The 26,148-nt window shown below is 42.2% G+C and overlaps 6 non-coding genes across 6 annotated transcripts; all 6 read left to right on the top strand.

The window, feature by feature from the left end:
• The first annotated feature begins 1,867 nt into the window (after nt 1-1,867).
• Nucleotides 1,868-2,054, top strand: LOC130304191 (U2 spliceosomal RNA). The gene has a single exon (XR_008853990.1). It is a non-coding gene; the product is annotated as a U2 spliceosomal RNA (small nuclear RNA).
• Nucleotides 2,055-4,157: 2,103 nt separating this feature from the next.
• On the top strand, nt 4,158-4,348 carry LOC130304207 (U2 spliceosomal RNA). Its single transcript, XR_008853999.1, has one exon. It is a non-coding gene; the product is annotated as a U2 spliceosomal RNA (small nuclear RNA).
• Nucleotides 4,349-11,535: 7,187 nt separating this feature from the next.
• Nucleotides 11,536-11,735, top strand: LOC130304198 (U2 spliceosomal RNA). The gene has a single exon (XR_008853996.1). It is a non-coding gene; the product is annotated as a U2 spliceosomal RNA (small nuclear RNA).
• A 6,854-nt stretch (nt 11,736-18,589) lies between these two features.
• LOC130304193 (U2 spliceosomal RNA) lies at nt 18,590-18,788 on the top strand. The gene has a single exon (XR_008853992.1). It is a non-coding gene; the product is annotated as a U2 spliceosomal RNA (small nuclear RNA).
• A 2,090-nt stretch (nt 18,789-20,878) lies between these two features.
• LOC130304201 (U2 spliceosomal RNA) lies at nt 20,879-21,069 on the top strand. The gene has a single exon (XR_008853998.1). It is a non-coding gene; the product is annotated as a U2 spliceosomal RNA (small nuclear RNA).
• A 2,097-nt stretch (nt 21,070-23,166) lies between these two features.
• LOC130304190 (U2 spliceosomal RNA) lies at nt 23,167-23,357 on the top strand. Its single transcript, XR_008853989.1, has one exon. It is a non-coding gene; the product is annotated as a U2 spliceosomal RNA (small nuclear RNA).
• The last annotated feature ends 2,791 nt before the right edge of the window (nt 23,358-26,148 follow it).

Genomic DNA, 26,148 nt, shown 5'->3' with positions numbered 1-26,148 from the left:
GCTGTGCCTGGACGTCGTATACAGGAGAGTTTGTGTTTGTTGAGAGATTGTTTGTGGGATTGTAAGAGTAGGAAGCAAGATGTGTGTTTGTTGTCATTAGATTTTGAAAAAGCGTATGATAGGCTGTCTCATAGTTTCTTGTTCAGGGTGTTGTTGCGTATGGGTTTTCCGAGTGACTTTGTGTGGAGAGTTAGGAGTTTGTATGACAAAATATATAGTAGGATGCTTGTTAATGGATGTGTGGGGAGAAGAGTGAATGTGTTCTCAGGGGTTAGGCAGGGGTGTCCTTTATCACCAGTGGCATTTATATGTGCTATTGAGCCTCTGGTATGTATGATTAGGAGGGATAAGATAGTGAGAGGTGTACGCATTCCTGGTAGTGATGGAAGGGAGTTTAAAGTTAATGCTTATATGGATGATGTATGTGTCCTGTGTGATTCTGAGTCCGCTGTGAGGAGGGTGAAACTTTTAGTGTCTATTTTTTGTGGTGCATCTGCTTTTAAGGTTAATTGGTTAAAGAGTGAATGTAAGTGTTTTGGTGAGAGTAGATTAAGTAGAGATGTTGGGGTGAATGTTGTGGAGGGGTCTATTAAAGTGTTGGGGATTAAGTTTAGTGACGATTTGGATGGGAAAGAGAGTTGGGAGGAGGCGAAAAAGAAGGTGGAGTTGCGTCTAAATTATTGGAGTTTGAGAAGTCTTTCCTTCATTGGGAAGATTGTAGTTATTAAAAGTGTTGTGTTACCAATTTTTCTGTATGTTGCTATGATTTTTCCTCCCCATTATATGGGTTTGAGGAGCTTGAACAGGGTTCTGTTTGTCTTTTTTTGGGGTTCTAAAGTTGAGAGGTTGAGGAGAGAAATAGTGGTGAAAAATTGGAAGAAGGGTGGTATGAGTTTTCCAAATTTGGAGGTGTACTTTGGAGTGAATATTTTAGTTTTTATTTTAGCTATTATTGGGAGTGATAGAAAGGTGTCCTGTATGACAAGATTTCTGGCTGGTAGATTTTTTGTCAGGTTGAAGTGGTGTGAGAGGGATTTGAATAGGCCTATTGCTTTTGAGGTTCCTAAATGGTATGAGTGGGTTGTGAGGTTTTTGGAGAAATTTGAGTTGATAGAAGAAGAGGTGAGTGTTTTGAAGAATAAACGTTTGGTGATGAAAATGATTGAGAGTAAAGAGGTTGTATGTAATATTAATTCTGTGAGAGGAGCGGATGTGGAAAAAGTTTGGAAGAAAGTGAGGATGGATGGTATGTCTAATAAGCAAAAGGAGATTGTATGGCAAAGTTTGCATGGGGTGTTGCCAGTGAGAGAGTTTCAGAAAGCAAGGGGTTTGGTGAGATGTGATGTGTGTCCTAGGGAGAATTGTAATGGTTTTGAAAGTGTTATTCATCTTTTTTGGAATTGTAAGTATGCTCGTGAGGTTGTGAGAAAACTTGGGCCTTTGTGCAAGGAATTAACAGGTGTGGAATTTTTGTATTATGAAATGATGATGTTTGGATTATGTGTGAGTGGTGGTCAGAATGAAAGAGTGTTGTGGTTATTGTTGTCGTGTATTAAAGAAGTCTTATGGGATGTTCGGAATGTTTATTTGTTTTTGAGAAAGGAAATAAGTGTAAATAATAGTGTGAGGATGGTGTTAGGAAAGCTTTATTTGTGTTATTTGTGGGATGCTAGGAGGGGTGGGATTGATGCGGAGGGTATTTGGAAAACGAAAAAATGGATTCATTCTGTTGATTTATCTTGATGTTTTTCATGTACTTGTAATTTTGTCTGTTTTTGATTATAAATAAAGTTCCCGATGATGAGAGGGTTGTGTGTTACAGAAAGTTTGTAATGCCAGTTTTGAAAGTATTGTTTTGAGTACTTTCATCCCTTATCTGAGGGTTTAAAAAAAAAAAAAAATCTGTTCTTATCAGTTTAATATCTGATACGTCCCCTATCTGGGGACCATATATTAAATGGATTTTTGAGAACGGGGGCCGATTTCGAAGCTTGCTTCCGTCGCCCTATGCATTGACCCGATATGGCAGTATCTTCGGGTACAGTGCACCACCCCCTTACAGGGTTAAAAAGAAAGATTCCTACTTTCATTGCTACCTGCTTGCTGGCTAGCCAGCTAGCCAGCCCTGTGGGCCTTGCTGCTGCTGCAGCCAAAAAACAAAAGGTGGTGCTGCTGCTGCTTCTGCTGCTTCTGCTTCTGCTTGTGTCTGGCCGCTGTTGGAGCGTCCAGGCACAGGACTTCTGCTGCTGCTGACTAAATGGCCTCCTTAATTGGATCATTTGAGTAGCCAGCACACCTGTGCAGGTAGGGCATGACATGATAGGCAGCTGCCTTGATAGCGGGTGGGTGCTGAATGTTCCTAATTGACAAAATAAGATTAATGCTTATGAAGAAATATAAAATCTCATCCCTTCCCCAATATCGCGCCACACCCCTACCCCTTAATTCCCTGGTTGAACTTGATGGACATATGTCTTTTTTCGACCGTACTAACTATGTAACTATGTAACATAACATGGGGGGGGGGGGGGGGGTCTCCTGGCTGTTCACACAGGTGTGTCATTGCTGTACATTGACCATGCATTGCTTCTGTGGTATTGCAAAGGCAAAGACAAATGCTTCCAGCCATCCATTGCACTAATGGATTGGTCATCAGCTGGCTGTCTATGTCCCGCATCAATATAGACCAAAGTACAGAGGGTTAGGCTATGCTATTGTGCACCTACCTGATGCATCAGAAGGTGCGAGGCCCTTGCTAAATTCTGTGCACAGACTTTGAGATCTATACTTTAGACTGTATCTAAACCTGCTCCAACATGGACTGACATTCTGGCCTACTTTCAGCCGATGCGACTTGTCTGTCGCTGAACAGTCGCTTTTTATGTATTCAGCACCTATGTATAATGTTGTAAAAATGCTCTAGAAGCTAAAGTCGCAGAAATGTCACACATATTTGGCCTGCAACTTTCTGTGCGACAAATTCAGACAGGAAAAATCAGTATAAATCCTTAGAAAATTATCCCCCAGTGTCTCCATCTGCTGGCGGTATTGAATAAGCATTGCTGCACTGATGGGGTATGCATTAGACGAAAAAAAAGAAGAAAAAGAAGAATAATACGCCCAGAAAAGAGGCGAAAAGGAGAAAAACGTAAAAAAACGTGAAAAAAAAGTAAGAGGAAGAGAAGGGAAAAAAAGGTGGAAATGGGTTTAAAAGTGATTTCGGCGGAGAATATATATATATATATATATATATATATATATATATATATATATATATATATATACGCGCACACACACACATATATATAAACGTATTCTCCGTTGAGATATTGCAGCCGCTGCTGTGTCCAGGCCCAGGAGCCTTAGCACTGTGCTGTGATGTCACTCAATACCACTGACATCACTAGGTGTAAACAACATCTCTCCTTTGCTGTGTATGTGACTATGGAGCTGTTTGGTGATGTCGTCTATTATGGCCTTCATAGAAGCAACAGGAGATTGTTGCATCCATCTAGAACCCTCAGAACTACAGTGCTATGATGTCACTCACTTCCACAGGCCTTGCAGAGTGTAAACAACAACAACCCAGCTTTGTTGTGTATGTAACCATAGGGATTTGTGATGTCACCTAGAACCTTCAAAGCAGCGACAGCTTTATGAGGAGCATCAGCACTGCTCTGCCTGAGCAGAACCATCACCGCCATAGGTTGTCAAATAACCCGGGTTTAACCCACACAGGTAAGTCCAATGGGGTGCAGGCATGTCCTCTATGCTTACAGCTTCCCGTGGGTGTTGGTTTGATACCATTTGGGGACAGCCAAGGAGGCATCTGCAGGCAACAAAGGTAGGTGTGTGCTTGTGTGTGTGTTTCCTATGCAGATCCTAAGCCCAGTGTCACATGCAAGTAGGAGTAGTAAGAAGGGTTCCTGGCAAATCCGGGTTATGGATTGCATTTAAAAAGGCCCCGTGGGAGTGCAATGGGCCCCTGTCTTGCTGCTCAGCAATAATGGTATGGGTTTAGGTTCTGCTGTGTGTACTGGTGGTTGACTGCCCCCCAGCCCAGAGTGTGCATGGAAAATTGTCTGGCAGCCTCCCTGACAGCAAGCAGTGATAGTGCCCATGAAGGGCACCTTGTTGGGCCCGCCCCTTTCACGGTTATCGCTTCTCGGCCTTTTGGCTAAGATCAAGTGTAGTATCTGTTCTTATCAGTTTAATATCTGATACGTCCCCTATCTGGGGACCATATATTAAATGGATTTTTGAGAACGGGGGCCGATTTCGAAGCTTGCTTCCGTCGCCCTATGCATTGACCCGATATGGCAGTATCTTCGGGTACAGTGCACCACCCCCTTACAGGGTTAAAAAGAAAGATTCCTACTTTCATTGCTACCTGCTTGCTGGCTAGCCAGCTAGCCAGCCCTGTGGGCCTTGCTGCTGCTGCAGCCAAAAAACAAAAGGTGGTGCTGCTGCTGCTTCTGCTGCTTCTGCTTCTGCTTGTGTCTGGCCGCTGTTGGAGCGTCCAGGCACAGGACTTCTGCTGCTGCTGACTAAATGGCCTCCTTAATTGGATCATTTGAGTAGCCAGCACACCTGTGCAGGTAGGGCATGACATGATAGGCAGCTGCCTTGATAGCGGGTGGGTGCTGAATGTTCCTAATTGACAAAATAAGATTAATGCTTATGAAGAAATATAAAATCTCATCCCTTCCCCAATATCGCGCCACACCCCTACCCCTTAATTCCCTGGTTGAACTTGATGGACATATGTCTTTTTTCGACCGTACTAACTATGTAACTATGTAACATAACATGGGGGGGGGGGGGGGGGGTCTCCTGGCTGTTCACACAGGTGTGTCATTGCTGTACATTGACCATGCATTGCTTCTGTGGTATTGCAAAGGCAAAGACAAATGCTTCCAGCCATCCATTGCACTAATGGATTGGTCATCAGCTGGCTGTCTATGTCCCGCATCAATATAGACCAAAGTACAGAGGGTTAGGCTATGCTATTGTGCACCTACCTGATGCATCAGAAGGTGCGAGGCCCTTGCTAAATTCTGTGCACAGACTTTGAGATCTATACTTTAGACTGTATCTAAACCTGCTCCAACATGGACTGACATTCTGGCCTACTTTCAGCCGATGCGACTTGTCTGTCGCTGAACAGTCGCTTTTTATGTATTCAGCACCTATGTATAATGTTGTAAAAATGCTCTAGAAGCTAAAGTCGCAGAAATGTCACACATATTTGGCCTGCAACTTTCTGTGCGACAAATTCAGACAGGAAAAATCAGTATAAATCCTTAGAAAATTATCCCCCAGTGTCTCCATCTGCTGGCGGTATTGAATAAGCATTGCTGCACTGATGGGGTATGCATTAGACGAAAAAAAAGAAGAAAAAGAAGAATAATACGCCCAGAAAAGAGGCGAAAAGGAGAAAAACGTAAAAAAACGTGAAAAAAAAGTAAGAGGAAGAGAAGGGAAAAAAAGGTGGAAATGGGTTTAAAAGTGATTTCGGCGGAGATATATATATATATATATATATATATATATATATATATATATACGCGCACACACACACATATATATAAACGTATTCTCCGTTGAGATATTGCAGCCGCTGCTGTGTCCAGGCCCAGGAGCCTTAGCACTGTGCTGTGATGTCACTCAATACCACTGACATCACTAGGTGTAAACAACATCTCTCCTTTGCTGTGTATGTGACTATGGAGCTGTTTGGTGATGTCGTCTATTATGGCCTTCATAGAAGCAACAGGAGATTGTTGCATCCATCTAGAACCCTCAGAACTACAGTGCTATGATGTCACTCACTTCCACAGGCCTTGCAGAGTGTAAACAACAACAACCCAGCTTTGTTGTGTATGTAACCATAGGGATTTGTGATGTCACCTAGAACCTTCACAGCAGCGACAGCTTTATGAGGAGCATCAGCACTGCTCTGCCTGAGCAGAACCATCACCGCCATAGGTTGTCAAATAACCCGGGTTTAACCCACACAGGTAAGTCCAATGGGGTGCAGGCATGTCCTCTATGCTTACAGCTTCCCGTGGGTGTTGGTTTGATACCGTTTGGGGACAGCCAAGGAGGCATCTGCAGGCAACAAAGGTAGGTGTGTGCTTGTGTGTGTGTTTCCTATGCAGATCCTAAGCCCAGTGTCACATGCAAGTAGGAGGAGTAAGAAGGGTTCCTGGCAAATCCGGGTTATGGATTGCATTTAAAAAGGCCCCGTGGGAGTGCAATGGGCCCCTGTCTTGCTGCTTAGCAATAATGGTATGGGTTTAGGTTCTGCTGTGTGTACTGGTGGTTGACTGCCCCCCAGCCCAGAGTGTGCATGGAAAATTGTCTGGCAGCCTCCCTGACAGCAAGCAGTGATAGTGCCCATGAAGGGCACCTTGTTGGGCCCGCCCCTTTCACGGTTATCGCTTCTCGGCCTTTTGGCTAAGATCACGTGTGGATTTCTGTGCGTGGTTTGGGTTGAAAGGAGTGGTGATCGGGGCCCTCTTTACGGGGGGCCCTGGATTGTTGCTGAGCTGCGATCGTGGGTTTTACCTGCAAAAATGAGTGAGAAGGCGCGTGGACTTGAGGACACGGTGCGGATCTACGTTCCTGGCGAGCACCGGGGGACGATCGGACTTGACCAAATCGTTTTGGAGATTCTTCGCAAGCTTGATTACCTACAGGTATGGAATGTATTGGCTATACAGGATTTTCCTAGGCAAGGAATTTATGATATTACTTTTTGTGGTTCTGAGATTTGCCAGAGAGTCTATATGGATCTTGAAGAAATGAAGAGGAAAAGTGAGCCTGCTATAATGAAGAAGATTAAAGTGGAACCGTTATTTATGAATACAACAAAGGTAGTAATTGTCCACATGTATAATCCTAAGGTTTCTGATGAAATGGTTACAAACTTTTTGTTCCGGTATTGCGAGGAAGTGAAATTTATAGGAAGACTTAAGAACAAGTTTGGGTACTTTAATTGTAAGAGAAAGTTTATTGTAAAATTTAAAAAAGATGAAGGAATGCAAGATGGAAGGAAGAGCATACCACAGGTGTTTTCTATCGGAGGAGAGAGAGGTTTCTGCTTTTATGAAGGCCAGTTGCAATATTGTAGAAAGTGCCATGCCTATGGCCATGTGCAGGATTATTGCCCTGAGAAAGGAGAATGTTGCAGAAATTGTGGGAAAACTGGTCATGAAGCAAGTATCTGTACAGAGAAGAAGACATGTGATATCTGTGGAAGTGAGGAACATTTGGCAAGAGGCTGTGATATGTGGTATAAAAAGAAGAGAAGTTATGCTGATGCAGCTGGGAATAGAGGAGAACAAAGAGAAAAAGGGGGAGGGAGGTTTGTTCCTGGAGTTGGTGAGAGTGTGAGTGTGAGTGTTAATGTGGCACAGGTGGCTGAGGAAAGTTCTGTGATAGTGGAGCACATTAGCACTCAGGAGAGGTCAGGGGAGGAGGGTGTTTCCACTGCTGTGACTGGTGAGGAGACAGGTGTGGGAGGTGAATTTACCTTGGTGAAAAAGAAAAAAGCAAAAAAAGTGAAAGTGGTGGAGAAAATTGAGACAGTGTATGGTGATGTTCTTTCTAGTGAAGAGGCTATGGATGATATTGAATGTCCAAACCCAATTGTGGGGGAGGAGGAGGGAATGGAAGTTGTTGGGTCATCTCAGAGATCTCTAACACCTGGTCAGAGAGTTTCTCGCAGTAAGGAAGAAGAGGAGGAGGAAGATGAGGATGTGCAGGTTGTGAATAAAAGGTGTAAGACAGGGAGCTGGTCTGAGGATCAGGAAGCCCTTGTTCTTGGAAGTGATAATGAAATAGACAGGGACTCTAACATAGGGTCGCCTGATTGTTTTGCAAGTTTACATAGGAAAGTTGAAGGCCAAAATGTTAATTTCTAAGTTAAGATGGATTTTAAAGCATTTGGTTTTCTTTTCCTAGTTATTATGACTTTGGTTGTAACAACTATTAATGTAAGAAGTATTGAGTCTGAAATTAGGAGAGCTGCAATTTTTGATATTCTTGAGAATGTTAGAAGTGATGTGATATGTTTACAGGAGTGTGCAATAAAGTCAGCACCTTATGCAAATGAGTGGAAGTGTGGGCAGTCCTTCTGGTCCACATGTGCAGAAAACAAAAATGAAGGTGTGGGGATTTTATTGCGAAACAGGGACATTAAAGTTTTAAATTGCCAAATTTTAGTACCTGGTCGTTGTATGGTTTTAATTTTTGAGGTTTTGGGCCAGAGGATGAGAATTTTTAATGTGTATGCTCCAGCAGAAAAACAAGCACGTTTGTCTTTTTTAGAGTCCCTTAAGTTTTTTATCCCTGGTCGTGAAGATACTATTATTGTTGGCGATTTTAACTGCATTAGATCTGTCAATGATCGTGAGAGCTCTGCTGAGGTTAGAACTGATATTACTTCCAATGTTTTAAATCAAATTATTCAAGACTTGCATTTTACTGATGTTGGACTGATGGTTAGCACTGATGAAAGATATACGTACATATCAGATAGTGGCCGCTGTAAATCCCGGATCGATTACATCCTGGTCTCTGATGGGATTAAGGTGGTCCGGTGCAATCAAATGATGTCAACTTTCTCAGACCACAAGATGGTGTCGGCTGAGATAAGTGTCACAGAGTCCCTTCATTTTGGGAGGGGGCTCTGGAAATTAAATGTAAGTCTATTGGAAGATGAGGAAGTAATGGCTGGTTTTAATCATGTGTTTTTATCCTGTGTTTCTAAACAACCTGATTTTAGTAATGTCTTAGTGTGGTGGGAATGGGCTAAAGGAGAGTTTTCTAATTTCTTTAAGATGTTTTGCATAAAGAGAGCACAAGAGAAGAGGAGGAGTGATGAAAGGCTTGTATCCCGGTTAGAGACTCTCTATAAGTTTAAACGTGTTGGTGTGGAGGTGGAGGATGAGATTGTTAAGGTGAAGGGGGAGATGAAAAAAAGGTTGTTGGAAAAGGGAAGGAATATTGTATATAAGTCTAAAGTGCAGCACCTAGAAGAAAATGAGCAGTGTACACGGTATTTCTTTAAAAAATGTTTTAATGCTAAAGGTGTTTTTAAATCTGTTTTTACCCCTACGGGGGAAGTTTTTGGAGAGGAGATGGTGAAGGAGATTGGCAGATTTTATGAGACACTCTTTAGTAATAAGAGCAGAGCCAGTGAGACGGAGATGAATGATTATTGTAATATTTTGGAGAATAATGTTCCTGTTGAAAAAGTTGATTTTTTGATTGATGATGTTAGTGAAGGGGAGATCAAGCAGGCCCTGGATAAGATGGCCAAAGGGAAGACACCAGGCTGTGATGGTCTCCCCGCTGAGTTTTATTCTGCGTTCTGGAATATTTTAAGTAAAGAGTTTACACGGGTGGTGCAATATGTTTTTAACTCAGGTGTTTTAGCTGAATCTATGAAGAAAGGGGTCATAACATTAATTCATAAAAAAGGTGATGGCAGAGATCTTAAAAATTGGAGACCTATAACTTTATTAAATTGTGACTACAAGATAATTGCTAAGATTGTGGCTAATAGACTGAGTGATGTAGTGGACCACCTTGTGGGAGAATACCAAGTTTGTGCAGTACCGAAAAGAAAAATAACAGATAATTTATTGCTTTTAAGAGACTCTATTTATTACAGTAACTTTAACAAGAATGCACTGTTTGTTGAGTCCATAGATTTCGAAAAGGCTTATGATAAGGTTGCACATGATTTTATGTTCATTGCTTTGAAACACTTAGGTATTCCAGAAAAGTTATTATCGGTTATTATGAGTTTTTATCATGGGGTGACAAGTCAGATTTTAGTTAATGGGCATGTGGGGCCTGCTTTTAATGTCTTGTCTGGAGTCAGACAGGGATGCCCACTCTCCCCAATTCTGTTTATATGCGTTATAGAGGGCCTGTTGAAGAATGTGCAGAAAGATAAATGTGTGAGTGGTGTTTTTATTCCAGGTAGTGATGGTAGTAAGTTAAAGGTTTTAAGTTATATGGACGATGTGGTCTTTACTTGTACATCCCAAGCAGATCTCAACAGAGTAAATTTGCATGTGAGGATTTTTTGTTGTGTGGCTGGGATGAATGTGAACTGGGGGAAGTGCCAATTATGCAGTTTTGGGAACCAAGAGAATATAGTAGTGGATGGTGTTAAGGAAAAAGAAGACATTGAAGTGCTAGGAGTGATATTTGACAAAGACCTCAAAGGAAAGAAAAGTTATGAGACTTTGGACAGTAAAATTGAGAAGAAGCTATCCTTCTGGAGGTTAAGGAACTTGTCACTTAAAGGGAAAGTTCTTATCATTAAGTCTGTAATCCTACCGCTTCTCTTGTATACGGCTATGGTGCTTCCTCCAGGGAAGTTATGGACTAGGAGAGTCACAAGGAAGCTTTTTGTGTTCTTCTGGGGGTCTAAGATGGAGAAAATGAGAAGAGAAGAAGTGATGAAGAGTATGAATTTGGGCGGATATAACTTTCCAAACATTGATCTGTTTTTAAAGGTGCACTATTTTCTTTTAATTTTTAAATTGATACAGTGCAATAATAGGGCGGCAGACATGAGTAAATACCTTGCAGGATGGTTGTTTTCCAAATGGGGCTGGTGTGAGAGGGATTTGAGGAGACCCATAGCACATGTGATACCTACCTTCTATGTGCTCCTCAGGTCTTTCAATGATCAATTTGGTTTGAGCTCTCTAGGTGAACCTGATAAAAAGAAAATAGAACAAGAAATAAGGAAAAATGAGAGATTATATGAAGTACCATTCTGCACTAATGCTCAGTCTGTGAAGATTTGGAAGTTTTTTAAAGTTATTGGACTATCAAACAGACAAAAAGACGTTAGTTGGATGTCCTTTCATGGCTGCCTCCCAACCCGATCTTTTTTAATTGGAAGAGGTTTGAGAATAAGTGACAGATGCCCAAGAGAGGGTTGTGGAGGTAGAGAAGACTTAGTGCACCTTTATTGGGACTGTTTTTATGCAAAAGAATTTTTTATGTTTTTAAAGAAGTTTTTAATCCAACTCACTGGATATAACAGTTTTTCTTTTGAGAAAGTTTTTATTGGTCAAGATCTTAGTAAAAAGGAAGATACACGTACTAATTGGATTCTTTTTTCTGTTTTTAAAGAGGTTTTATGGGACTCACGCAATTTGCTTGTTTTTAAAAATGTTGTTATTTCTCCGAGGGAATTGAAAAGATTGTTTTTAGGAAGGATTTTTACTATCTTTCTACTGGACAAAAAGAGAATTGGTGAAGAAGAAGCGGAGAAAATCTGGATGCATACACGATGGAAAAATTTATAAGAAGTACGTAAAGGAGAAAGCTGTAAGTTTTTGACCAATTTCTGTGATTGTTTTTGACATGTTTTTTTGTTTTGTTGTTTGGTCACTTTTTCTTGGCACTCGGTTCCCTTAGTTAGTTTTTTCCGTATGATGTTTTTTCAGATATTGTTTTAAGTGACGAGTCTTGGTAGGTGACCTGATGATCGTCCAAACAATAGTCTGTAACTGAGGAAAAAAAAAAAAAAAAAAAAAAAAAAAAAATCTGTTCTTATCAGTTTAATATCTGATACGTCCCCTATCTGGGGACCATATATTAAATGGATTTTTGAGAACGGGGGCCGATTTCGAAGCTTGCTTCCGTCGCCCTATGCATTGACCCGATATGGCAGTATCTTCGGGTACAGTGCACCACCCCCTTACAGGGTTAAAAAGAAAGATTCCTACTTTCATTGCTACCTGCTTGCTGGCTAGCCAGCTAGCCAGCCCTGTGGGCCTTGCTGCTGCTGCAGCCAAAAAACAAAAGGTGGTGCTGCTGCTGCTTCTGCTGCTTCTGCTTCTGCTTGTGTCTGGCCGCTGTTGGAGCGTCCAGGCACAGGACTTCTGCTGCTGCTGACTAAATGGCCTCCTTAATTGGATCATTTGAGTAGCCAGCACACCTGTGCAGGTAGGGCATGACATGATAGGCAGCTGCCTTGATAGCGGGTGGGTGCTGAATGTTCCTAATTGACAAAATAAGATTAATGCTTATGAAGAAATATAAAATCTCATCCCTTCCCCAATATCGCGCCACACCCCTACCCCTTAATTCCCTGGTTGAACTTGATGGACATATGTCTTTTTTCGACCGTACTAACTATGTAACTATGTAACATAACATGGGGGGGGGGGGGGGTCTCCTGGCTGTTCACACAGGTGTGTCATTGCTGTACATTGACCATGCATTGCTTCTGTGGTATTGCAAAGGCAAAGACAAATGCTTCCAGCCATCCATTGCACTAATGGATTGGTCATCAGCTGGCTGTCTATGTCCCGCATCAATATAGACCAAAGTACAGAGGGTTAGGCTATGCTATTGTGCACCTACCTGATGCATCAGAAGGTGCGAGGCCCTTGCTAAATTCTGTGCACAGACTTTGAGATCTATACTTTAGACTGTATCTAAACCTGCTCCAACATGGACTGACATTCTGGCCTACTTTCAGCCGATGCGACTTGTCTGTCGCTGAACAGTCGCTTTTTATGTATTCAGCACCTATGTATAATGTTGTAAAAATGCTCTAGAAGCTAAAGTCGCAGAAATGTCACACATATTTGGCCTGCAACTTTCTGTGCGACAAATTCAGACAGGAAAAATCAGTATAAATCCTTAGAAAATTATCCCCCAGTGTCTCCATCTGCTGGCGGTATTGAATAAGCATTGCTGCACTGATGGGGTATGCATTAGACGAAAAAAAAGAAGAAAAAGAAGAATAATACGCCCAGAAAAGAGGCGAAAAGGAGAAAAACGTAAAAAAACGTGAAAAAAAGTAAGAGGAAGAGAAGGGAAAAAAAGGTGGAAATGGGTTTAAAAGTGATTTCGGCGGAGAATATATATATATATATATATATATATATATATATATATACGCGCACACACACACATATATATAAACGTATTCTCCGTTGAGATATTGCAGCCGCTGCTGTGTCCAGGCCCAGGAGCCTTAGCACTGTGCTGTGATGTCACTCAATACCACTGACATCACTAGGTGTAAACAACATCTCTCCTTTGCTGTGTATGTGACTATGGAGCTGTTTGGTGATGTCGTCTATTATGGCCTTCATAGAAGCAACAGGAGATTGTTGCATCCATCTAGAACCCTCAGAACTACAGTGCTATGATGTCACTCACTTCCACAGGCCTTGCAGAGTGTAAACAACAACAACCCAGCTTTGTTGTGTATGTAACCATAGGGATTTGTGATGTCACCTAGAACCTTCACAGCAGCGACAGCTTTATGAGGAGCATCAGCACTGCTCTGCCTGAGCAGAACCATCACCGCCATAGGTTGTCAAATAACCCGGGTTTAACCCACACAGGTAAGTCCAATGGGGTGCAGGCATGTCCTCTATGCTTACAGCTTCCCGTGGGTGTTGGTTTGATACCGTTTGGGGACAGCCAAGGAGGCATCTGCAGGCAACAAAGGTAGGTGTGTGCTTGTGTGTGTGTTTCCTATGCAGATCCTAAGCCCAGTGTCACATGCAAGTAGGAGGAGTAAGAAGGGTTCCTGGCAAATCCGGGTTATGGATTGCATTTAAAAAGGCCCCGTGGGAGTGCAATGGGCCCCTGTCTTGCTGCTTAGCAATAATGGTATGGGTTTAGGTTCTGCTGTGTGTACTGGTGGTTGACTGCCCCCCAGCCCAGAGTGTGCATGGAAAATTGTCTGGCAGCCTCCCTGACAGCAAGCAGTGATAGTGCCCATGAAGGGCACCTTGTTGGGCCCGCCCCTTTCACGGTTATCGCTTCTCGGCCTTTTGGCTAAGATCTTGTATCTTGTCAAGGGGCTCTGAGTTCGTCGAACCTTCGGCCTTGAGGCATCGGCGGTTTTTTAGCCGTCTTAAGCCTCATGCTGCTATAGGAGGAGGACTTACAAAGAACGGGAAGGCGATCCCCCATGGCGACCCTTAGGTTTGCTGCGCATACTGAAACTCGGATTAAGAACACCTTCCGTATTGAAGTGGATGAGGAGAAAAAGGAGAAGATGACTTTGGAATTTTTTGTCAAGAGAATTATGCTGGATTTATTGCACATTCAGAGAGAAGATGTGTTTTGCCTAAAAGACCCAGGTAAAGGACTTTTCATTCTTACCTTGACTTCCGCATCTGCATGTGACCATATGTTTGAGAAAGTTCGGGAGCTTGCCAATGAGGAGGATATGAAAGGACTTGTTTTCATTGCTCTATATTCTAATGGCGATGTTCCACTGGTGGTTACTATGCACGATCCATACGTGGATATAAGAGACATTGTCTTATTTTTAAACCAATATTGTGCGGAAGTCAAATACTCTCATAAAATAATGAATGCAATGGACTTTTGGACTGGAAAGCATAAGTTTGCTGTTAAGTTCAGAGAAGATGTGAGAGGAATTGGAGGTCTGTGTCGCCCACCTGCAAATTTTTTAATTGGGCGTAAACGTGGCTATTTATTCTACCCTGGGATGCCGTATTATTGCAGGAAATGCCATGAATATGGTCATACACAAGAATCTTGCAAAGAGGAAGTGGTTATTTGCAAAAGATGTGGCCAAAAAGGCCACACCACTTTGGACTGTCAAAATGAGATTCTGTGTAATGTGTGTAAGCAGAAAGGACACGCTTTTAAGGATTGTCCTCAACGCTCCTGGGCCAATATTGTGGCTACGTCGGCTGGTCCCTCGATGAGGAAGAGCTCCATGGATGCTGTGCCTGTGCCTAAGACCCACACCCTGAAAGTGATGCCTGAGTCTTCTGCTACCGGAATTCCTGTGATACCTGCTGTGGCTCATGTCTCCAAAAGCATTGTGTCCCCGAGGAAGGTCGTGGGACCTGAGACAGAAGTGAGGGGTTCTCCTCTCATGGAAGTTGAGGGTCCTGGACCGCCCAGAAGGGATACAGAGGAGATGGATGTAGAAGAACGGCGAAAGAGGAAAAGCAGAGACCGGAAAGAGGAAAAGGGCCTTAACATCAAAAGGAGTGGTCGAGTTAGTGCGGACGAGGGGAACGTGGAGATTGTCTGCCAAAAGGTTATAACAGCATCCGACCCTGTTAATATTGAGGAATTTGTGTCACCACCTACAGATTGGGGTTCTTTGTCTGAGGATAATGAATGACCCAGGAGCTACCAAGTGTTAATATCTCCTCCTTCAATGTGAGGAGTTTGAAGAGCCCAGAGAGGAGGGCTGCTTTATTTTCTTTCTTGTCTTCTTTGCCTACAGACATTTTATTTTTACAGGAATGTGCCATTGATTATGATATCAATTATTCATCTTTGAGATCTGAATGGACTCTTGGCCCGTCTGTGTGGTCAGGGGATAATGAGAGGAAAGTGACTGGTGTTTGCATACTGTTCAAGAGCAGTGAGTATAAAGTTACCTCCTTCACAGACATTGTACCCGGTAGAGCCCTGCTCGTTCATATTATTTATAATGACATGAATATGAGACTTTTAAATGTATATGCCTCTCCAGATAAGGATGAAAGATCTGATTTATTAGAGAAAATTCAGTTTTATTTACCGGGTTCATCCCCGCTTATCATCGCTGGTGATTTTAATTGTATAATGGCAGGAGAGGAGCGGGCTGGAGGATCTGAACAAAGGAAAGATAAGACTGAAAAACAACTAAAGGATTTTATAGTTGATTTTAATTTAAAAGATTTGTGGAGAACCTCTTTCCCTAATGACCCTGGGTATACCTGGGGGAATAGCCTTTATATGTCAAGGATTGATTATATTTTTGCTTCTGGATTTGCATTTTATGGGAATATGCAATTGACTTCTACCTTTTTTTCAGATCATAAGATTTTATCTGCTACATGTAAGTTTGATGGGGTTTGCAGAGCCAAAGGAGTCTGGCGTCTGAATATCTCTTTGCTTGAAGATGAAGAAATTAAATGTAATTTTATCTATCTTTTTAAAAAATTGCAGAACTCAAGGACTAATTTTAATTCTCTTTTAGCATGGTGGGAATTCTGCAAGGTAAAATTTAAAGAGTATTTTATTAAGATGGGTGTTAAAAAAACAAAAGAGAAATTGAAATGGTATAGAGATCTTAACACAAAACTACAAACCTATTATCAACTCAAAGAGCTGGGTGTATATGTAGACGATCTGATTTTAAGTGTTAAAAGTGATATTCAGAAGGCTATAACTAACAAAGGGAAAGAAATAATTTTTAACTCCAAAGTTGAATGTAAAGAGAAGGATGAAAAGTGTACAAGATTCTTTTTTAAAAAGGTAATGGAAACAAAAAAGTTAATGATTAACATTGAGGATGAAACTACTAATGTAGGAATGTTATCCAAAGCTAAATCCTTTTATCAAGATCTGTTTAATGAGAAACCCATTGATATATCTGCTGCTAATTTTCTCCTAAGCACTTTAGATTGTGGTTTAAGTAAGGAGGACCAAGATGCACTTTGCACAGAAGTAAGATGCCAAGAATTAGAAATTGCTGCTAAAAGTTTATCCACAGGTAAAACACCAGGTTCTGATGGACTTCCTGTAGAGTTTTATAAAACCTTTTGGGACATTTTTAAAGATGATTTGCTTAATATTTTTAAGGAGGCTTTTAATTCTGATGTTCTACCTTTATCTTGGAGGAGTGGTATAGTGTCTCTGATCCCCAAAAAGGGGGATAGGAACAGCTTAGAAAATTGGAGACCAATTACGCTTCTTAATGTTGATTATAAGATTATGTCAAAAATTTTTGTTAACAGAATGAAGCCGTTTTTGTACAAGGTCATCCATGTGGATCAGGTATGTGGTGTCCCAGGAAGGAGTGTAGCTGAACCTTTAAATGCTATTAGGGACGTCATATGGTATCAGCAAGAGCGGAATCAAAATCTAGCCATTCTATCTCTAGATTTTCATAAAGCGTTCGATAGAGTATCACATTGTTTTTTATGGATGGTTTTACAACGCATGGGTTTTCCTAACATATTTATTAAGCAAATTGCTCTCTTATATAAAGGTTCTTTTAGCAGGATTTTAATAAATGGTTTCCTTACAGATTTTATTAATTTATCATCAGGGGTAAAGCAAGGCTGCCCTCTGTCTCCTATACTGTTTATATGTGCAATAGAACCTCTGTTAAACTTAATAAGGAATGATAAAATAATAAAAGGAGTACCAGTTCCTGGAGGTAATAGTGCCACCCTTAAAGTGTGTGGCTATATGGATGATATTAATGTTTTTTGTGAAAGTGCCTTCTCTTTACAAAGAGTTGTTGATGTTACTGATTTCTTTTGTAAAGCTTCTGCTTTTAAACTTAATTTATCTAAATGTGACTGTTTTTATATAGGTAAATGGGAAAACGTGCAAATACCAAACCTAAAATTACAGTCAGAAAAAATAAAAATCCTTGGAGTCATCTTTGATAAAAATAACAATGGTGAGGAAAGTTGGCTAATGGTAAAAGAAAAGGTAAAGAAAAAGGTAGACTTTTGGTCCCTTAGGAAATTATCCTTAGAAGGTAAAATTTTGGTGATTAAGGCTATGCTAATACCCATTATGCTCTATTTAAATATGATTTATCCTCCTAATGAACTTATGTCTAGGCAACTTCAGAGGATTCTCTTTGAGTTTCTATGGAGTTCTAAAGCAGAAAAATTAAAAAGAGATACTATGTATAAGTCACAAAAAAATGGAGGAAAACAGGTTCCCTGTATTAGAAAATTTTTATACTTAAGGTTTTTTAGTTGGTGTTTTAGGGGATTTTTTATGAAAAGTGTATGGTCCTGTTTTTTAAAGTACTCTGCGGGACATATTTTTAGAAAAAGAGAATGGGTGTTTTTATCATTATCTTCTCCTGTACTTTTAACTCCGCCTAAACATTATGCCATCTTAGAAAAAATTATACGTATGTATAACCTTAAAGACTTTGACTTGTTAACCTTGAGGGATGCTCGCAAGATAGAAGTACAGTTAAATTTGCAAGAAGAAATATGTATGGTCTCTAATTTTTCTTATAATAGGTGTGTACAAATATGGAAAAAGGTAAACGAGCCATATCTTTTTAATGAGCACAAGGATTTAGCATGGATGATTATCCATGAGTGTCTTCCGGTAAGATTTTTCCAATATAGAAGAGGTCTAAATGCTGTATGTGTCTGTCCCCGGGAAAATTGCAATATAGATGAAACTGTTTTGCACCTTTTCTGGAATTGTTATTTTGCACAAAAGGTTTTTAGACTAATTGGTTCTTTATTGAAATTCCTAACAGGTCTAAAAGTTTTAAATCATGAAGTTGTTTTATATGGCAAAAGTGATGGAGTTACGAAAGAAAAAGAGAGAATTTTGTGGATTTTTATCAACTGTACAAAAAATGTATTATGGAAAGTTCGTAATATCCTTGTCTTCAAAAGAGATTTTATTTGTGAAAAAGAATGTTTGAAGATGATATACAGTGAAGTTTACTTGTACTATTTAATTGATAAAAAGAGATATGGGCAGAAAAAAGCATTAGCTATGTGGAATTTACATTTATGGAAAACAGTATTTGATGTATTGTAAACATTTTTTGTGATGTATTTAAGTTTTTGAGTTTTTTCAATAAAAATGTAAAAAAAAAAAAATCTGTTCTTATCAGTTTAATATCTGATACGTCCCCTATCTGGGGACCATATATTAAATGGATTTTTGAGAACGGGGGCCGATTTCGAAGCTTGCTTCCGTCGCCCTATGCATTGACCCGATATGGCAGTATCTTCGGGTACAGTGCACCACCCCCTTACAGGGTTAAAAAGAAAGATTCCTACTTTCATTGCTACCTGCTTGCTGGCTAGCCAGCTAGCCAGCCCTGTGGGCCTTGCTGCTGCTGCAGCCAAAAAACAAAAGGTGGTGCTGCTGCTGCTTCTGCTGCTTCTGCTTCTGCTTGTGTCTGGCCGCTGTTGGAGCGTCCAGGCACAGGACTTCTGCTGCTGCTGACTAAATGGCCTCCTTAATTGGATCATTTGAGTAGCCAGCACACCTGTGCAGGTAGGGCATGACATGATAGGCAGCTGCCTTGATAGCGGGTGGGTGCTGAATGTTCCTAATTGACAAAATAAGATTAATGCTTATGAAGAAATATAAAATCTCATCCCTTCCCCAATATCGCGCCACACCCCTACCCCTTAATTCCCTGGTTGAACTTGATGGACATATGTCTTTTTTCGACCGTACTAACTATGTAACTATGTAACATAACATGGGGGGGGGGGGGGGTCTCCTGGCTGTTCACACAGGTATGTTATTGCTGTACATTGACCATGCATTGCTTCTGTGGTATTGCAAAGGCAAAGACAAATGCTTCCAGCCATCCATTGCACTAATGGATTGGTCATCAGCTGGCTGTCTATGTCCCGCATCAATATAGACCAAAGTACAGAGGGTTAGGCTATGCTATTGTGCACCTACCTGATGCATCAGAAGGTGCGAGGCCCTTGCTAAATTCTGTGCACAGACTTTGAGATCTATACTTTAGACTGTATCTAAACCTGCTCCAACATGGACTGACATTCTGGCCTACTTTCAGCCGATGCGACTTGTCTGTCGCTGAACAGTCGCTTTTTATGTATTCAGCACCTATGTATAATGTTGTAAAAATGCTCTAGAAGCTAAAGTCGCAGAAATGTCACACATATTTGGCCTGCAACTTTCTGTGCGACAAATTCAGACAGGAAAAATCAGTATAAATCCTTAGAAAATTATCCCCCAGTGTCTCCATCTGCTGGCGGTATTGAATAAGCATTGCTGCACTGATGGGGTATGCATTAGACGAAAAAAAAGAAGAAAAAGAAGAATAATACGCCCAGAAAAGAGGCGAAAAGGAGAAAAACGTAAAAAAACGTGAAAAAAAAGTAAGAGGAAGAGAAGGGAAAAAAAGGTGGAAATGGGTTTAAAAGTGATTTCGGCGGAGAAATATATATATATATATATATATATATATATATATATATATATACGCGCACACACACACATATATATAAACGTATTCTCCGTTGAGATATTGCAGCCGCTGCTGTGTCCAGGCCCAGGAGCCTTAGCACTGTGCTGTGATGTCACTCAATACCACTGACATCACTAGGTGTAAACAACATCTCTCCTTTGCTGTGTATGTGACTATGGAGCTGTTTGGTGATGTCGTCTATTATGGCCTTCATAGAAGCAACAGGAGATTGTTGCATCCATCTAGAACCCTCAGAACTACAGTGCTATGATGTCACTCACTTCCACAGGCCTTGCAGAGTGTAAACAACAACAACCCAGCTTTGTTGTGTATGTAACCATAGGGATTTGTGATGTCACCTAGAACCTTCACAGCAGCGACAGCTTTATGAGGAGCATCAGCACTGCTCTGCCTGAGCAGAACCATCACCGCCATAGGTTGTCAAATAACCCGGGTTTAACCCACACAGGTAAGTCCAATGGGGTGCAGGCATGTCCTCTATGCTTACAGCTTCCCGTGGGTGTTGGTTTGATACCGTTTGGGGACAGCCAAGGAGGCATCTGCAGGCAACAAAGGTAGGTGTGTGCTTGTGTGTGTGTTTCCTATGCAGATCCTAAGCCCAGTGTCACATGCAAGTAGGAGGAGTAAGAAGGGTTCCTGGCAAATCCGGGTTATGGATTGCATTTAAAAAGGCCCCGTGGGAGTGCAATGGGCCCCTGTCTTGCTGCTTAGCAATAATGGTATGGGTTTAGGTTCTACTGTGTGTACTGGTGGTTGACTGCCCCCCAGCCCAGAGTGTGCATGGAAAATTGTCTGGCAGCCTCCCTGACAGCAAGCAGTGATAGTGCCCATGAAGGGCACCTTGTTGGGCCCGCCCCTTTCACGGTTATCGCTTCTCGGCCTTTTGGCTAAGATCAAGTGTAGTATCTGTTCTTATCAGTTTAATATCTGATACGTCCCCTATCTGGGGACCATATATTAAATGGATTTTTGAGAACGGGGGCCGATTTCGAAGCTTGCTTCCGTCGCCCTATGCATTGACCCGATATGGCAGTATCTTCGGGTACAGTGCACCACCCCCTTACAGGGTTAAAAAGAAAGATTCCTACTTTCATTGCTACCTGCTTGCTGGCTAGCCAGCTAGCCAGCCCTGTGGGCCTTGCTGCTGCTGCAGCCAAAAAACAAAAGGTGGTGCTGCTGCTGCTGCTGCTTCTGCTGCTTCTGCTTCTGCTTGTGTCTGGCCGCTGTTGGAGCGTCCAGGCACAGGACTTCTGCTGCTGCTGACTAAATGGCCTCCTTAATTGGATCATTTGAGTAGCCAGCACACCTGTGCAGGTAGGGCATGACATGATAGGCAGCTGCCTTGATAGCGGGTGGGTGCTGAATGTTCCTAATTGACAAAATAAGATTAATGCTTATGAAGAAATATAAAATCTCATCCCTTCCCCAATATCGCGCCACACCCCTACCCCTTAATTCCCTGGTTGAACTTGATGGACATATGTCTTTTTTCGACCGTACTAACTATGTAACTATGTAACATAACATGGGGGGGGGGGGGGTCTCCTGGCTGTTCACACAGGTGTGTCATTGCTGTACATTGACCATGCATTGCTTCTGTGGTATTGCAAAGGCAAAGACAAATGCTTCCAGCCATCCATTGCACTAATGGATTGGTCATCAGCTGGCTGTCTATGTCCCGCATCAATATAGACCAAAGTACAGAGGGTTAGGCTATGCTATTGTGCACCTACCTGATGCATCAGAAGGTGCGAGGCCCTTGCTAAATTCTGTGCACAGACTTTGAGATCTATACTTTAGACTGTATCTAAACCTGCTCCAACATGGACTGACATTCTGGCCTACTTTCAGCCGATGCGACTTGTCTGTCGCTGAACAGTCGCTTTTTATGTATTCAGCACCTATGTATAATGTTGTAAAAATGCTCTAGAAGCTAAAGTCGCAGAAATGTCACACATATTTGGCCTGCAACTTTCTGTGCGACAAATTCAGACAGGAAAAATCAGTATAAATCCTTAGAAAATTATCCCCCAGTGTCTCCATCTGCTGGCGGTATTGAATAAGCATTGCTGCACTGATGGGGTATGCATTAGACGAAAAAAAAGAAGAAAAAGAAGAATAATACGCCCAGAAAAGAGGCGAAAAGGAGAAAAACGTAAAAAAACGTGAAAAAAAAGTAAGAGGAAGAGAAGGGAAAAAAAGGTGGAAATGGGTTTAAAAGTGATTTCGGCGGAGAAATATATATATATATATATATATATATATATATATATATATATATACGCGCACACACACACATATATATAAACGTATTCTCCGTTGAGATATTGCAGCCGCTGCTGTGTCCAGGCCCAGGAGCCTTAGCACTGTGCTGTGATGTCACTCAATACCACTGACATCACTAGGTGTAAACAACATCTCTCCTTTGCTGTGTATGTGACTATGGAGCTGTTTGGTGATGTCGTCTATTATGGCCTTCATAGAAGCAACAGGAGATTGTTGCATCCATCTAGAACCCTCAGAACTACAGTGCTATGATGTCACTCACTTCCACAGGCCTTGCAGAGTGTAAACAACAACAACCCAGCTTTGTTGTGTATGTAACCATAGGGATTTGTGATGTCACCTAGAACCTTCACAGCAGCGACAGCTTTATGAGGAGCATCAGCACTGCTCTGCCTGAGCACAACCATCACCGCCATAGGTTGTCAAATAACCCGGGTTTAACCCACACAGGTAAGTCCAATGGGCTGCAGGCATGTCCTCTATGCTTACAGCTTCCCGTGGGTGTTGGTTTGATACCGTTTGGGGACAGCCAAGGAGGCATCTGCAGGCAACAAAGGTAGGTGTGTGCTTGTGTGTGTGTTTCCTATGCAGATCCTAAGCCCAGTGTCACATGCAAGTAGGAGGAGTAAGAAGGGTTCCTGGCAAATCCGGGTTATGGATTGCATTTAAAAAGGCCCCGTGGGAGTGCAATGGGCCCCTGTCTTGCTGCTTAGCAATAATGGTATGGGTTTAGGTTCTGCTGTGTGTACTGGTGGTTGACTGCCCCCCAGCCCAGAGTGTGCATGGAAAATTGTCTGGCAGCCTCCCTGACAGCAAGCAGTGATAGTGCCCATGAAGGGCACCTTGTTGGGCCCGCCCCTTTCACGGTTATCGCTTCTCGGCCTTTTGGCTAAGATCAAGTGTAGTATCTGTTCTTATCAGTTTAATATCTGATACGTCCCCTATCTGGGGACCATATATTAAATGGATTTTTGAGAACGGGGGCCGATTTCGAAGCTTGCTTCCGTCGCCCTATGCATTGACCCGATATGGCAGTATCTTCGGGTACAGTGCACCACCCCCTTACAGGGTTAAAAAGAAAGATTCCTACTTTCATTGCTACCTGCTTGCTGGCTAGCCAGCTAGCCAGCCCTGTGGGCCTTGCTGCTGCTGCAGCCAAAAAACAAAAGGTGGTGCTGCTGCTGCTTCTGCTGCTTCTGCTTCTGCTTGTGTCTGGCCGCTGTTGGAGCGTCCAGGCACAGGACTTCTGCTGCTGCTGACTAAATGGCCTCCTTAATTGGATCATTTGAGTAGCCAGCACACCTGTGCAGGTAGGGCATGACATGATAGGCAGCTGCCTTGATAGCGGGTGGGTGCTGAATGTTCCTAATTGACAAAATAAGATTAATGCTTATGAAGAAATATAAAATCTCATCCCTTCCCCAATATCGCGCCACACCCCTACCCCTTAATTCCCTGGTTGAACTTGATGGACATATGTCTTTTTTCGACCGTACTAACTATGTAACTATGTAACATAACATGGGGGGGGGGGGGTCTCCTGGCTGTTCACACAGGTGTGTCATTGCTGTACATTGACCATGCATTGCTTCTGTGGTATTGCAAAGGCAAAGACAAATGCTTCCAGCCATCCATTGCACTAATGGATTGGTCATCAGCTGGCTGTCTATGTCCCGCATCAATATAGACCAAAGTACAGAGGGTTAGGCTATGCTATTGTGCACCTACCTGATGCATCAGAAGGTGCGAGGCCCTTGCTAAATTCTGTGCACAGACTTTGAGATCTATACTTTAGACTGTATCTAAACCTGCTCCAACATGGACTGACATTCTGGCCTACTTTCAGCCGATGCGACTTGTCTGTCGCTGAACAGTCGCTTTTTATGTATTCAGCACCTATGTATAATGTTGTAAAAATGCTCTAGAAGCTAAAGTCGCAGAAATGTCACACATATTTGGCCTGCAACTTTCTGTGCGACAAATTCAGACAGGAAAAATCAGTATAAATCCTTAGAAAATTATCCCCCAGTGTCTCCATCTGCTGGCGGTATTGAATAAGCATTGCTGCACTGATGGGGTATGCATTAGACGAAAAAAAAGAAGAAAAAGAAGAATAATACGCCCAGAAAAGAGGCGAAAAGGAGAAAAACGTAAAAAAACGTGAAAAAAAAGTAAGAGGAAGAGAAGGGAAAAAAAGGTGGAAATGGGTTTAAAAGTGATTTCGGCGGAGAAATATATATATATATATATATATATATATATATATATATATATATATACGCGCACACACACACATATATATAAACGTATTCTCCGTTGAGATATTGCAGCCGCTGCTGTGTCCAGGCCCAGGAGCCTTAGCACTGTGCTGTGATGTCACTCAATACCACTGACATCACTAGGTTTAAACAACATCTCTCCTTTGCTGTGTATGTGACTATGGAGCTGTTTGGTGATGTCGTCTATTATGGCCTTCATAGAAGCAACAGGAGATTGTTGCATCCATCTAGAACCCTCAGAACTACAGTGCTATGATGTCACTCACTTCCACAGGCCTTGCAGAGTGTAAACAACAACAACCCAGCTTTGTTGTGTATGTAACCATAGGGATTTGTGATGTCACCTAGAACCTTCACAGCAGCGACAGCTTTATGAGGAGCATCAGCACTGCTCTGCCTGAGCAGAACCATCACCGCCATAGGTTGTCAAATAACCCGGGTTTAACCCACACAGGTAAGTCCAATGGGGTGCAGGCATGTCCTCTATGCTTACAGCTTCCCGTGGGTGTTGGTTTGATACCGTTTGGGGACAGCCAAGGAGGCATCTGCAGGCAACAAAGGTAGGTGTGTGCTTGTGTGTGTGTTTCCTATGCAGATCCTAAGCCCAGTGTCACATGCAAGTAGGAGGAGTAAGAAGGGTTCCTGGCAAATCCGGGTTATGGATTGCATTTAAAAAGGCCCCGTGGGAGTGCAATGGGCCCCTGTCTTGCTGCTTAGCAATAATGGTATGGGTTTAGGTTCTGCTGTGTGTACTGGTGGTTGACTGCCCCCCAGCCCAGAGTGTGCATGGAAAATTGTCTGGCAGCCTCCCTGACAGCAAGCAGTGATAGTGCCCATGAAGGGCACCTTGTTGGGCCCGCCCCTTTCACGGTTATCGCTTCTCGGCCTTTTGGCTTCGATCCTGTGCGGTTTACCGGGCAGGGTAGGAGTCGGAAGGGGTGGTGATCGGGGCCCTCTTTTGCGGGGGGCCCTGGATTGTTACTGGGTTGCGATAGTGGGTATCTTAACCTGCAAAAATGAGCGGAGAGAGGACTCGAGGACTCGAGGATACGGTGCGGATTTACGTTCCTGGCGAACACCGGGGGACGATTGGATTGGATCAAGTTGTGCTGGAGATTCTTCGCAAGCTCCAGTACCTTCAGGTATGGCATGTAATCGCTATGCAAGACTTCCCTAGGCAAGGGATTTACGATATAACCTTTTATGATTCTGAGGTTTGCCAGAGGGTCTACATGGACTTAGAAGTGATGAAGAGGAGGAATGAGCCAGCTATAATGAGTAAGGTGAAAGTGGAGCCATTATTCATGAATATGTCTAAGGTTGTTATAGTCCATATGTACAACCCGAAGGTTTCGGATGAGATGGTGACCAATTTTTTGTACCGATATTGTGATGAAGTTAAATTTCTTGGAAGACTCAAGAACAGACATGGGTACTTTAATTGTAAAAGGAAATTTGTTGTAAAATTTAAAAAGGACGAAGGAATGGAAGAGGGAAGGAAGAGTATACCACAGGTATTTTCTATTGGAGGAGAAAGAGGTTTTTGTTTTTATGAAGGACAGTTGCAGTACT

The sequence above is a fragment of the Hyla sarda genome, unplaced genomic scaffold, assembly GCF_029499605.1.
Source record: "Hyla sarda isolate aHylSar1 unplaced genomic scaffold, aHylSar1.hap1 scaffold_1266, whole genome shotgun sequence".
NCBI classification, from domain to species: domain Eukaryota; kingdom Metazoa; phylum Chordata; class Amphibia; order Anura; family Hylidae; genus Hyla; species Hyla sarda.
The sequence above is the reverse complement of the archived record's forward strand: the minus strand, read 5'-3'. Positions and strand labels throughout refer to the sequence as shown.